Source organism: Dasypus novemcinctus, chromosome 2 (assembly GCF_030445035.2).
Source record: "Dasypus novemcinctus isolate mDasNov1 chromosome 2, mDasNov1.1.hap2, whole genome shotgun sequence".
Lineage (NCBI taxonomy): Eukaryota > Metazoa > Chordata > Mammalia > Cingulata > Dasypodidae > Dasypus > Dasypus novemcinctus.
Window position 1 is genome coordinate 167612242 of NC_080674.1, and position 9164 is coordinate 167621405.

General features: G+C 43.0%; 1 pseudogene; it reads left to right on the forward strand.

Moving 5' to 3' along the window:
* Positions 1–8189: 8189 nt before the first annotated feature.
* Positions 8190–8933, forward strand: LOC101443598 (dnaJ homolog subfamily A member 1 pseudogene; annotated as a pseudogene).
* The last annotated feature ends 231 nt before the right edge of the window (positions 8934–9164 follow it).

Here is a 9164-nt window from a genome sequence, read left to right on the forward strand (position 1 = left end):
GCCTCCTTGTCTTGTTCCTGATTTCAGCAGCAGAACCACTATTTTTACAAGAAGGGCCCACTGGATCTAGCACCACAAAGGAGAAGCAGGTCTCTCTGTGACAAGGTGATTTATTGGGAGTCCACAAGCAAGGAAATGGGGGATATTCCCAAAGCCAGTTCGAAGTGAGAATGGGAGCTAGGATTTGCCTAGGCAAAGAAAAGGGATAGGAGTTGAGGACTGCGTGATGCAATTCTTCTGGTGATGATGCTGGATTTTTCAAAGGGTCTTGTGGGAGGATACCAGCAAATTTCTCAATCCTGTGTTATATCAAGCATGCCAAACTCAGATTGTTTTCCTAGTTTCTGAGATTTCTCGATTGAAGTTTATCGGTGAATATTCTTGTGTGAGTTGTTGACTGCTTAGGGATATCAGACTTTTTGCTTCTGAGGAAAGTTATGGAGTTACTGGTTTATAATATGTTCTTGACGCCATTCTGTGGTTTTGTTTTGAGGTATAGTCTTAAGCAGAATTGGGAAGATCTGGTTTTTGTCCTAGAAACTAAGAACAAAGAGGATTAGATTAATAGAAAAACAGTTCAACTAGATCTGGGGAAGGTATTAAGACTTTCCAGAACTGCATAAATGAAGAGATTTTTAGTAAGCACATTTTCTAGCTATCAGTGGGAGACCAGAATTTGGGGTGGTTAGGGCTTAGAGCTTTGGAGGAAAACAGCAGAAGAGGCCTGGAAAATAATAATAGTGACTGGCCCTTATTGAGGGCTTCGTATCTGGTATAACACGAAGATGGAAGCTAAGACTGACTTGCTAAGTGCCAGGCACGGTCCTCAGCACATTACAGATATAAACTTATTTAATTAAGCCTGGGGAAAAGCTGCCTTCTATTGGTCTTTCATTTGTGCTAGGGAATCTGCATACATGACTTTTTAAAAATTTATTTCTCCCTGCCCCTCCCCATTGTTTTGCACTTGCTGTGTCTGTTCATTGTGTGCTCATTTTCTTTTTAGGAGGCACCAGAACTGAACCAGGGACCTCCCATGCACCCAATTGCTTGAACCACCTCTGCTCCCTGCTTTGTTGTGTCTCTCATTGTGTTTTCTTCCTTGAATCTCTTTGTTATATCATCTTGTTGTGTCAGCTCGCTGTGCCAGCCTGTCACGTCAGTTTGCTGTCTTGCTTGTCTTCTTTAGGAGGCACCAGGAGCTGAACCCAGGACCTCCCATATGGTAGTCAGGAACTCAATCGCTTGAGCCACATCCTCATCCCTGTCACTCTTTCAATTAGCCTGATAATCCCATGGAGTACTAATATTATTCCCATTTTAGATATGAGAAAACCAAAGCTGAAAGAAGCTAAGTAACTTGTCCAAGGTCACACAGCTAGAGTCAGACCCTGCATTCCCAAACCCACATTTGTATAACTCCAGAACCTGGTCTATTAATGCTTTATTTTATGGATGGAGAGAATGAGAATCAGAGTGAAGTGATTGAGCAAGTTTTGGCAAAGCGTGGTTCTAGAATCCAAGCCCTCAGACCTCTTACCATCCACTGAACCTGTTCTGCAAACTCAACTTTGCTGAACTAAACAAGATGCTGTGTGTTGGGAGGACAAGGCACTCCTTAGATGAATGCATCTGCTAAAACCATTGACCAGGGAATCAGATATGGCTCAAGCAATTGGGCCCCCGTCTTCCATATGAGAGGTCCAGGGTTTGATTCCCAGGGCCTCCTGGTGAAGGCAAGCTGGCCTGAGTGGAGAGCTGGCCCCCATGGAGTGCTGGCCTGTGTGGCGAGCTGGCCCAAGGAGAGAGCTGGTGCAGCAAGATGATGCAACAAAGAGACACAGAGAAGAACCAATAAGAGACACAGCAGACCAGGGAGCTGAGGTGGTGTAAGAGATTGAGAACCTCTGTCCACTCCCGGAAGGTCCCAGGATTGGTTCCCAGAACCGCCTAAAGAGAAAGACAAGCAAGCACAGAAGAACCCACAGCAAATGGACACAGAGAGCAGACAATGAGGCGGGAGAGGGGAGGGATAAATATATAAACAATTAAAAAAAAAACACAAAACCATAGACCAATGTTGAGGAAAATAAAACATGTGGTTCTTGCCATTGTGTGTTTAGGGGCTGTCACCTGAGAGCCATGAGACTAAAATTCTAGTCCAGCTCGCTCTCTGAGTAGCTCTTTGACCTTGGGTAAATCACTTCTCTCTGGGCCTGGATAAGTGACCTGGAAATGAGAATGGCTGCCTCCAAACCATCTCACCAGGAGCTGCGAGGAGCTGTTGAGATAATGGCTATGAAAGTTCTGTGCCAAGTAAATAATGCTGAGGTGCCAAGCCTAACTGATTGTAGGGATAGATCTACTTGCAAAAGGCATACAAACTCCATACCTGAAATTTGCTGACACTGTGATCAATATTTAATTCACATGCAGCCCTGAAAATTGAAAGGTAGCTCACAAGAGATAATGTTGAGTAGTTAACACAATGACAAAAGACTCAAAGTGTCCCAGTTCTGTCTCTCTTCCCCCACATACTCACTTAAACACACAAGAACAAACATGTACAACTTCTGACTCCGTGAAAGCTTTTCCATTCATCAACATAATCTTTCAAATATCCATGACATTAAGCCTAGTAATTACATTTCTGGTAAACTATTCTAAGAAAATAATCTGCAATGCACACAAAGATTTATTGAGTAGGATGTTCATTGCAGAGTTATTTATAATAGTGAAAAATTGGAAACAACCTAAATATCCAACTGTGAAGAACAGTTAATAAATTATAAACTATCCACATGATGGATTATTATGCAGTCATTTAAAGTGATGTTTACAAAGATTTTATGTCTGATGTTAAATGAAAAAAAGCAGGATTCAAGGTTTCATTTCTTTTTTTTTAAATTTCTCTCCCCTCCCCGCCTCAGTTGTCTCTTCTCTGTGTCCATTTGCTGCATGTTCTTGTTTTTGTCCGCTTCTGTTGTTGTCAGCAGCACAGGAATCTGTGTTTCTTTTTGTTGCGTCATCTTGCTGCATCAACTCTCTCTGTGTGCGGTACCATTCCTGGGCAGGCTGTACTTTCTTTCGCGCTGGGCGGCTCTCCTTACGGGGCACACTCCTTGCGCGTGGGGCTCCCCTACGCGGGGGACACCCCTGCGTGGCACGGCACTCCTTGCGCGCATCAGCACTGCGCATGGGCCAGCTGCACACAGGTCAAGGAGGCCCGGGGCTTGAACCGCGGACCTCCCATGTGGTAGACGGACCCCTAACCACTGGGACAAGTCCGCTTCCCAAGGTTACATTTCATAGTATGATGTCAGCTATGTAAATAAAAGACATTTTAAAAAAGACTGGAAGGAAATGTGCCAAAACGTTAGCAGTCAGTCCTCTAAATGATGATATTATGGATAAAGGGATTTGAGGTTTTGCTTGTTTTTTTGTTTTTTGCCTCTTCCATTTTCTAGAATTATGTGTAACTTTGGTAATGGGAGGTGGGTAAGTGTTAAACACAGGAAAGGAACACAAAGAGAAGCGTTCTTGTCTGGGTGTGTTCCTCAGGGAGTTTTGCATATTTGACTGAGTCTCTAGAGATGACTTCTCTTATCTAATATTGGGAAAACCTGTACCTGAGTTAGAGCAACCAGATTCAAAACTCAGGGTCCAGGTGACTGAGGGCACAGTTGCCCTCTAGCTACAGCTGGCTGTATGGTTAGGAGGGGGCCATCCTGCCAGAGTTTAAATCCTTTCTATCCTTTATGAGCTATGTGACCTTGGGCAAATCAACAAACTTCTCAGTGACCTTGTTGCTTCATCTATAAAAGTATAAAAGGATGATGATAATGAAAGTTTCTAGCCCATCGGATTTTTTACAAATGGGTTAATGCATATAAAGTACCTAGAATAGTGCTTCCCACATAGTAAGCAGTCAATGAATGTTAGCTGTCACCACCCCCCACCTACTACTACTAAGTACTGGGGTGGGGGTGGGGGAAACAGTAATCCCAATGTTTAGCTTGTGCTTTTAGGGTTATAATACGTGAAGAGTCTAATCTTATACTGACCCTTTAAATATTTTCCAAGATAATGATGTTATAATGTAGCTGTTGTCTCCCCCACCCCATCCCCACCCCCTTCACCAGATTGTGAGCCCTCATGAATAGGATTTGGACCTTGCTTGCCTCAGCATTTTGAAGGCACAATAAATGTTTAGCTAACTAAACTATAAATTAACTAATTAATAATAATTATCTCCTTCTGTCTCAGCAGGGCACAAACTTCTAAGTCATTCATGGAAGGATTGTCTTCCATGTTCCCTAATTTGTAAATAATGTTGGCTGTGTGATAACTTTGCTTTATAAGCCATTTTCCCAGCAACTAGCTATTTTTTTTTCAAGCCTGATTTATTTGGGGATAATTTATATATCTGTATTAAAATTATCCATTTTTTATGAGTTTATGAGTTTCAGCAAAGACATACAGTCAAATAACTATTACTGGGAAGCAGATGTGGTTTAAGTGATTGAGCTTCTGCCTCCCATATGGGAGGACCTGGGTTTGATCCCTGGGGCCTCCTGGTAAAAAAAAAGGCATGCCTGTGCAGCAAGCCAGTACCTGTGCAAGTGAATCATGCAGCAAGATGATGACGCAACAAAAGAGAGACGAAGGGGAGAGTCGAGGCGAGGCACAACAGAAACCAGGAACTGAGGCAGTACAAGTGACAGGGAACCTCTCTCCACGTCACAGGTCCCCAGGATCAAATCTCTGTGAATCCCAGAGGAGAAAATTGAGAAGAGAAGACAAAGAGAGAAAAAGACACAGAAGATCACACAGCGAATAGACATAGACAGCAAAAACAGCAGGGGGAGGAGAAGGGGAAGAGGGGAAAAAACACTACCACAAACAAGACCACCCCCCAAAACTTCCCTTCTGTCAACCCCAGGTAACCACTGACCTGTTTTCTGTCCCCATAGTTTTGCTCTTTCCAGGATGTCATAGGAATGGAATCATACAACATGTTGATGTAGCCTTCTGAGTCTGACTTCTTTTGCTTAGCATAATGCATTTAAGATTGATCCATGCTGTCACATGTATCCAGAGTTCTTTTTATTATTGAGAAGTATGGATGGACCACATTGTATAGATATCCCACAGTTAGTTTACCCATTCACCAATTGAAGGACATCTGGGTGTTAACAGCTTTTGATGATTATGAGTAGAGTCACTATAAATGTTTATGTACAAGTTTCTATGTGAGCCTAAGTTTTTATTTCTCTATATGGTAAATAACAAGGAAGGGATTCCTAGGTCTCATGGTTAATTTAAGAATATGTTTAACTTAATAAGACACTGTAAAAAGTATTTTCCAAGGTGTCTGTACCAATTTTGCATGACCAGCAGCAAGCACGAGAGTTCCAGCCACTCCTAGTGGTAGACTGAATTACAGACCCCAATGAAAGGCCCACTCTTAATCTTAACCCACGTTCTTGTGGGTGTGAACTCCTGCGTAAACAGCCTTTGAAGACGTTGTTTGTAGTTAAGGTGTGACCCAACTGAATCAATGTGTGCTTCAGTCTGGATTACTGGAGTCCTTCAGCAGTGGAAGAAATTTGGACATTCAGTCAGAAAAAAGCTCCAGAGAGGAGCCAGAAGCTGACAGTCAGTAGAAGCTGGAAAAGCAGACACAAGGAGAGATCGTCACCTAACAGGAGGAGACGCAAGGAGAGATCGTCACCGAACAGGAGGCAAAGACGCAAGTCAAGGAATTGCGGCAAGACAGATTGCTACAGTCTTTAGGGAGAAAACCAGTCCTGCCAGTACCTTGATTTTGGATCCATGAGTCATTAAATTCCTATTTAAGCCAACCCATTGTACGGTATTTGTCATAGCATTCTGGCAAACTGACTCCTCTCGTCTTCTCCAGGACTTGGTAGCAACAGCTCTTTTAACCTTTCTAATAGATGTGCAGTTTCCCAGCAAATCTCTCTTGTGCTCTCCAAATACCCTTTGAGGTAGCCATTAGGTTGGATTATTGGATCCACTTTGAGAGAAGAAATTAAAGCCTAAAAGGGGACTTTTACTCCAGTCTGTTGATTACATTCAAGATCGTTGTCTTTGTTTCTGGTTGGTTTTATTTTGTTTTTCAGTATTCCACAGGATGAGCAAATTATCCCAACCCCTGGGAAATGCATCAAGCTCTTGGAATCACTCATTCAACAAACATTTACTGATTGCCTATTATGTGTTTGGCCTTTGCTAAATCTACAAATATAGAGAGGACTAAAACAATGTCTCCACTATAACAATTAGGGGAAGGAGAAAAAGGGCTAGGAATCGACAAATAAATTAAATGGCCAATTATAGAAGGTGATCAAGTTTCTTGATGTGTGACTTGGGTCCTTTCACTTAACACCCAGTACTGTACCCAGGGTTGTGGATAATAATAATAATAGCCATGAGGTGCAGCAGTGCTCAGAGATGTATTCACCAAGTGCAATGAATGTCTCATGATGATGGAGGAAGTTGTTGTTATGGGGGGAGGAGGGCTGAGGAGGGTGGGGGGTATATGGGGACCTCATGTTTTTTTAATGTAACATTAAAAAAATAAAGACAAAAACAAAACAAAACAAAATAATAATAATAATCACTGTCATGTATTGAGCACCTCTACTGATGCCAAGCACCATGCCTGTTTTTTATTTGTTTTTTATATCTTGGTTTTTTCCTTCCTTCTTTTATTATATTCTTTTTTCTTTTGCCTGTATTATCTCATGCAGTGATAACATTAGGTCAAACTGTATGGAATTGCTGATTTTGTAGATTCAGAAAGGGTCATACCCTGGTGATGCCATAACAGCTACAATTGATTGGGCAAGGCTTGCAATGTGCCCAGTGCTTCGACTCGTTTCATCCTCAGGACACCTCTCTGCACTGGCTATTGTTGATATCCTTTACAGTTAAGGCAACCAAGGCTGGAGGTGGCTCTAGGAGAGTAACTTCCATGTGTTCATCCAGAAGCTTCCAGGCAAAGCCCGATTCAAACCGAAATGTAACTTCAACAGCACTATGCTGTTGACATTACCACGGATGAGCAAACTGAGCCTTGGAGACATGAAATGAATTGCCTGAGGTGGCTGTGGACTCCACCATGCCCAAGGTTTGCCAAGCATCCTAACTCCTAACTCCCTGTCAGTCAAATCGCTTTTTACCTCCTTCTCTTACTGTCACTCTGGAAACTGGGCTGAATTCAACCTGTGCTCAGAAGCACTTACATCCGGGTAGTGCTCCCTCAGCTGGCAGAACAGCCAGGAAAAGGTGTCTATACCCTTTTGCTTCCATCTGACCTCAATAGAAATATTTTTAAGAGAGATAATGTAAAATGTTTCATAGAGGCCAGCTTCCGGCAGCTGCTTCCCTTCCCCAGCTACCAGCCAACCTCCCATAGGCGTTTTCCCCTGTCCTGATGAAGCCTGCAGGCACCTCATTGGGATTCAGAGATGACGCCAACCTTTCCCAGAACTCAGCAGTTTGCTGAGACAATTCATACGCTTTATCTCGTTTGATCTTTTAAAAAATCCCTGTGGGAACTTTCCAGAATGCTCGGAGAGAGACAGAGGAGCGGTGGCTGCGGGAGCCCCAAGCTGTGCACAGCAACATGCTCCTTCCCGCTCCCCCTCACCAGCCTTGACCGCTCACCATAGACGTATAAAATTGTTGGCTTAACTGTAAAGAGGCCCACTCACAGGCTGTAGAAAATGGTGAAAAGAAACAGTATGTTTTGGGGGTTAAACCCAATGCCACCTGGGAAGAGTTGAAAAAGGCTTACAGGAAACTAGCTTTGAAGTACCATCCTGATAAAAATCCAAAAAAGGGGGAGAAGTTCAAACAGATTTCTCAAGCTTATGAAGTGCTCTCTGATGCAAAGGAAAGAGAATTATGACAAAGGAGAACAAGGTGTCAAAAAGGATGGAGCTGGTGAGGATGTGGGCTCCCCCATGGACATCTCTGATACGTATTTTGGAGTTTGGTGGAAAGATGCAAAGAGAAAGAATAGTGCTCAGTAACCTCAGAAGGTTAACAGTGCAACAAGAAAACTAGCTCTGCAAAAGCAAGTGATTTGCTACAAATGTCAAGGCCAAGGTGGTAAGAAAGGAGCAGTAGAGTGCTGTCCCAGTTGCCAACGTACTCAGATGCCAACAAGAATTCGTCAGATAGGACCTGGAATGATCCTGCAAGTTCAGTCTGTGTGCTTGGTATGCCAGGGCCATGGGAAACCGATCAGTCCTAAAGATAAACGCAAAAATTGCAATGGAAAGAAGGTATTTTGAGGGAAGATTCTAGAAGTTCATATTGATAAAGATATGAAAGGTGGCCAGAAGATAACATTCCATGGTAAAGGAGATCTAGAGCCAGGAGATACTACCATTGTTTTAGATGAGAAGGATCATGCTGTTTTTGCTAGATAAGGAGAAGACCTTTTCATGTGCATGGACATACAGCTGGTTGTAGCATTGCGTGGCTTCCAAAAGTCAGTATCCACTCTTGACAGCCAAACTATAATCATCACTTCTCATACAGGTCAGACTGTCAAGATTGGAGATAGCTGCCATGTGGCCAAGCCCCACCCGCGCCCCGGAATGTCCGAAATGAAGGCATGCCAGTTTATCACAGGCCATAAGAAAAGGTCACCTAGTCATCAAATGTAAGGTAAACTTTCCAGAGAATGGTTGTCTCTCTCCTGATAAACTGTCTCTGCTGGAAAAATTCCTACCTGAGAGGAAAGGAGAAGAAGAAACTGATGAAATGGATCAGCTGGAACTGGTGGACTTTGATCCCAATCAGGAAGGACATGCCATTACAATGGAGAGGCACAGGAGAGTGATCAACATCACCCCAGAGTGTTCCCCGTCAAACCTCTTCGTGGCAGTCAGTGACCGGCACTCACTACTGGCATTTTATATGCACTAGTGGATAAGTGAAGAACTGTAAACATAATATGCTTACAATTTGCTACCATTTTTGTTTTAATATTCAACTATAGTAGTGTTTTAAAATGAGAGAGCGAATGTGGCTCAAGTGGTTGAGCACCTGCCTCCCACATGGGAGGTCCCGGATTCAGTTCTCAGTGCCTCCGTAAAAAACAAAAACAAACAACAGGCCAGAAA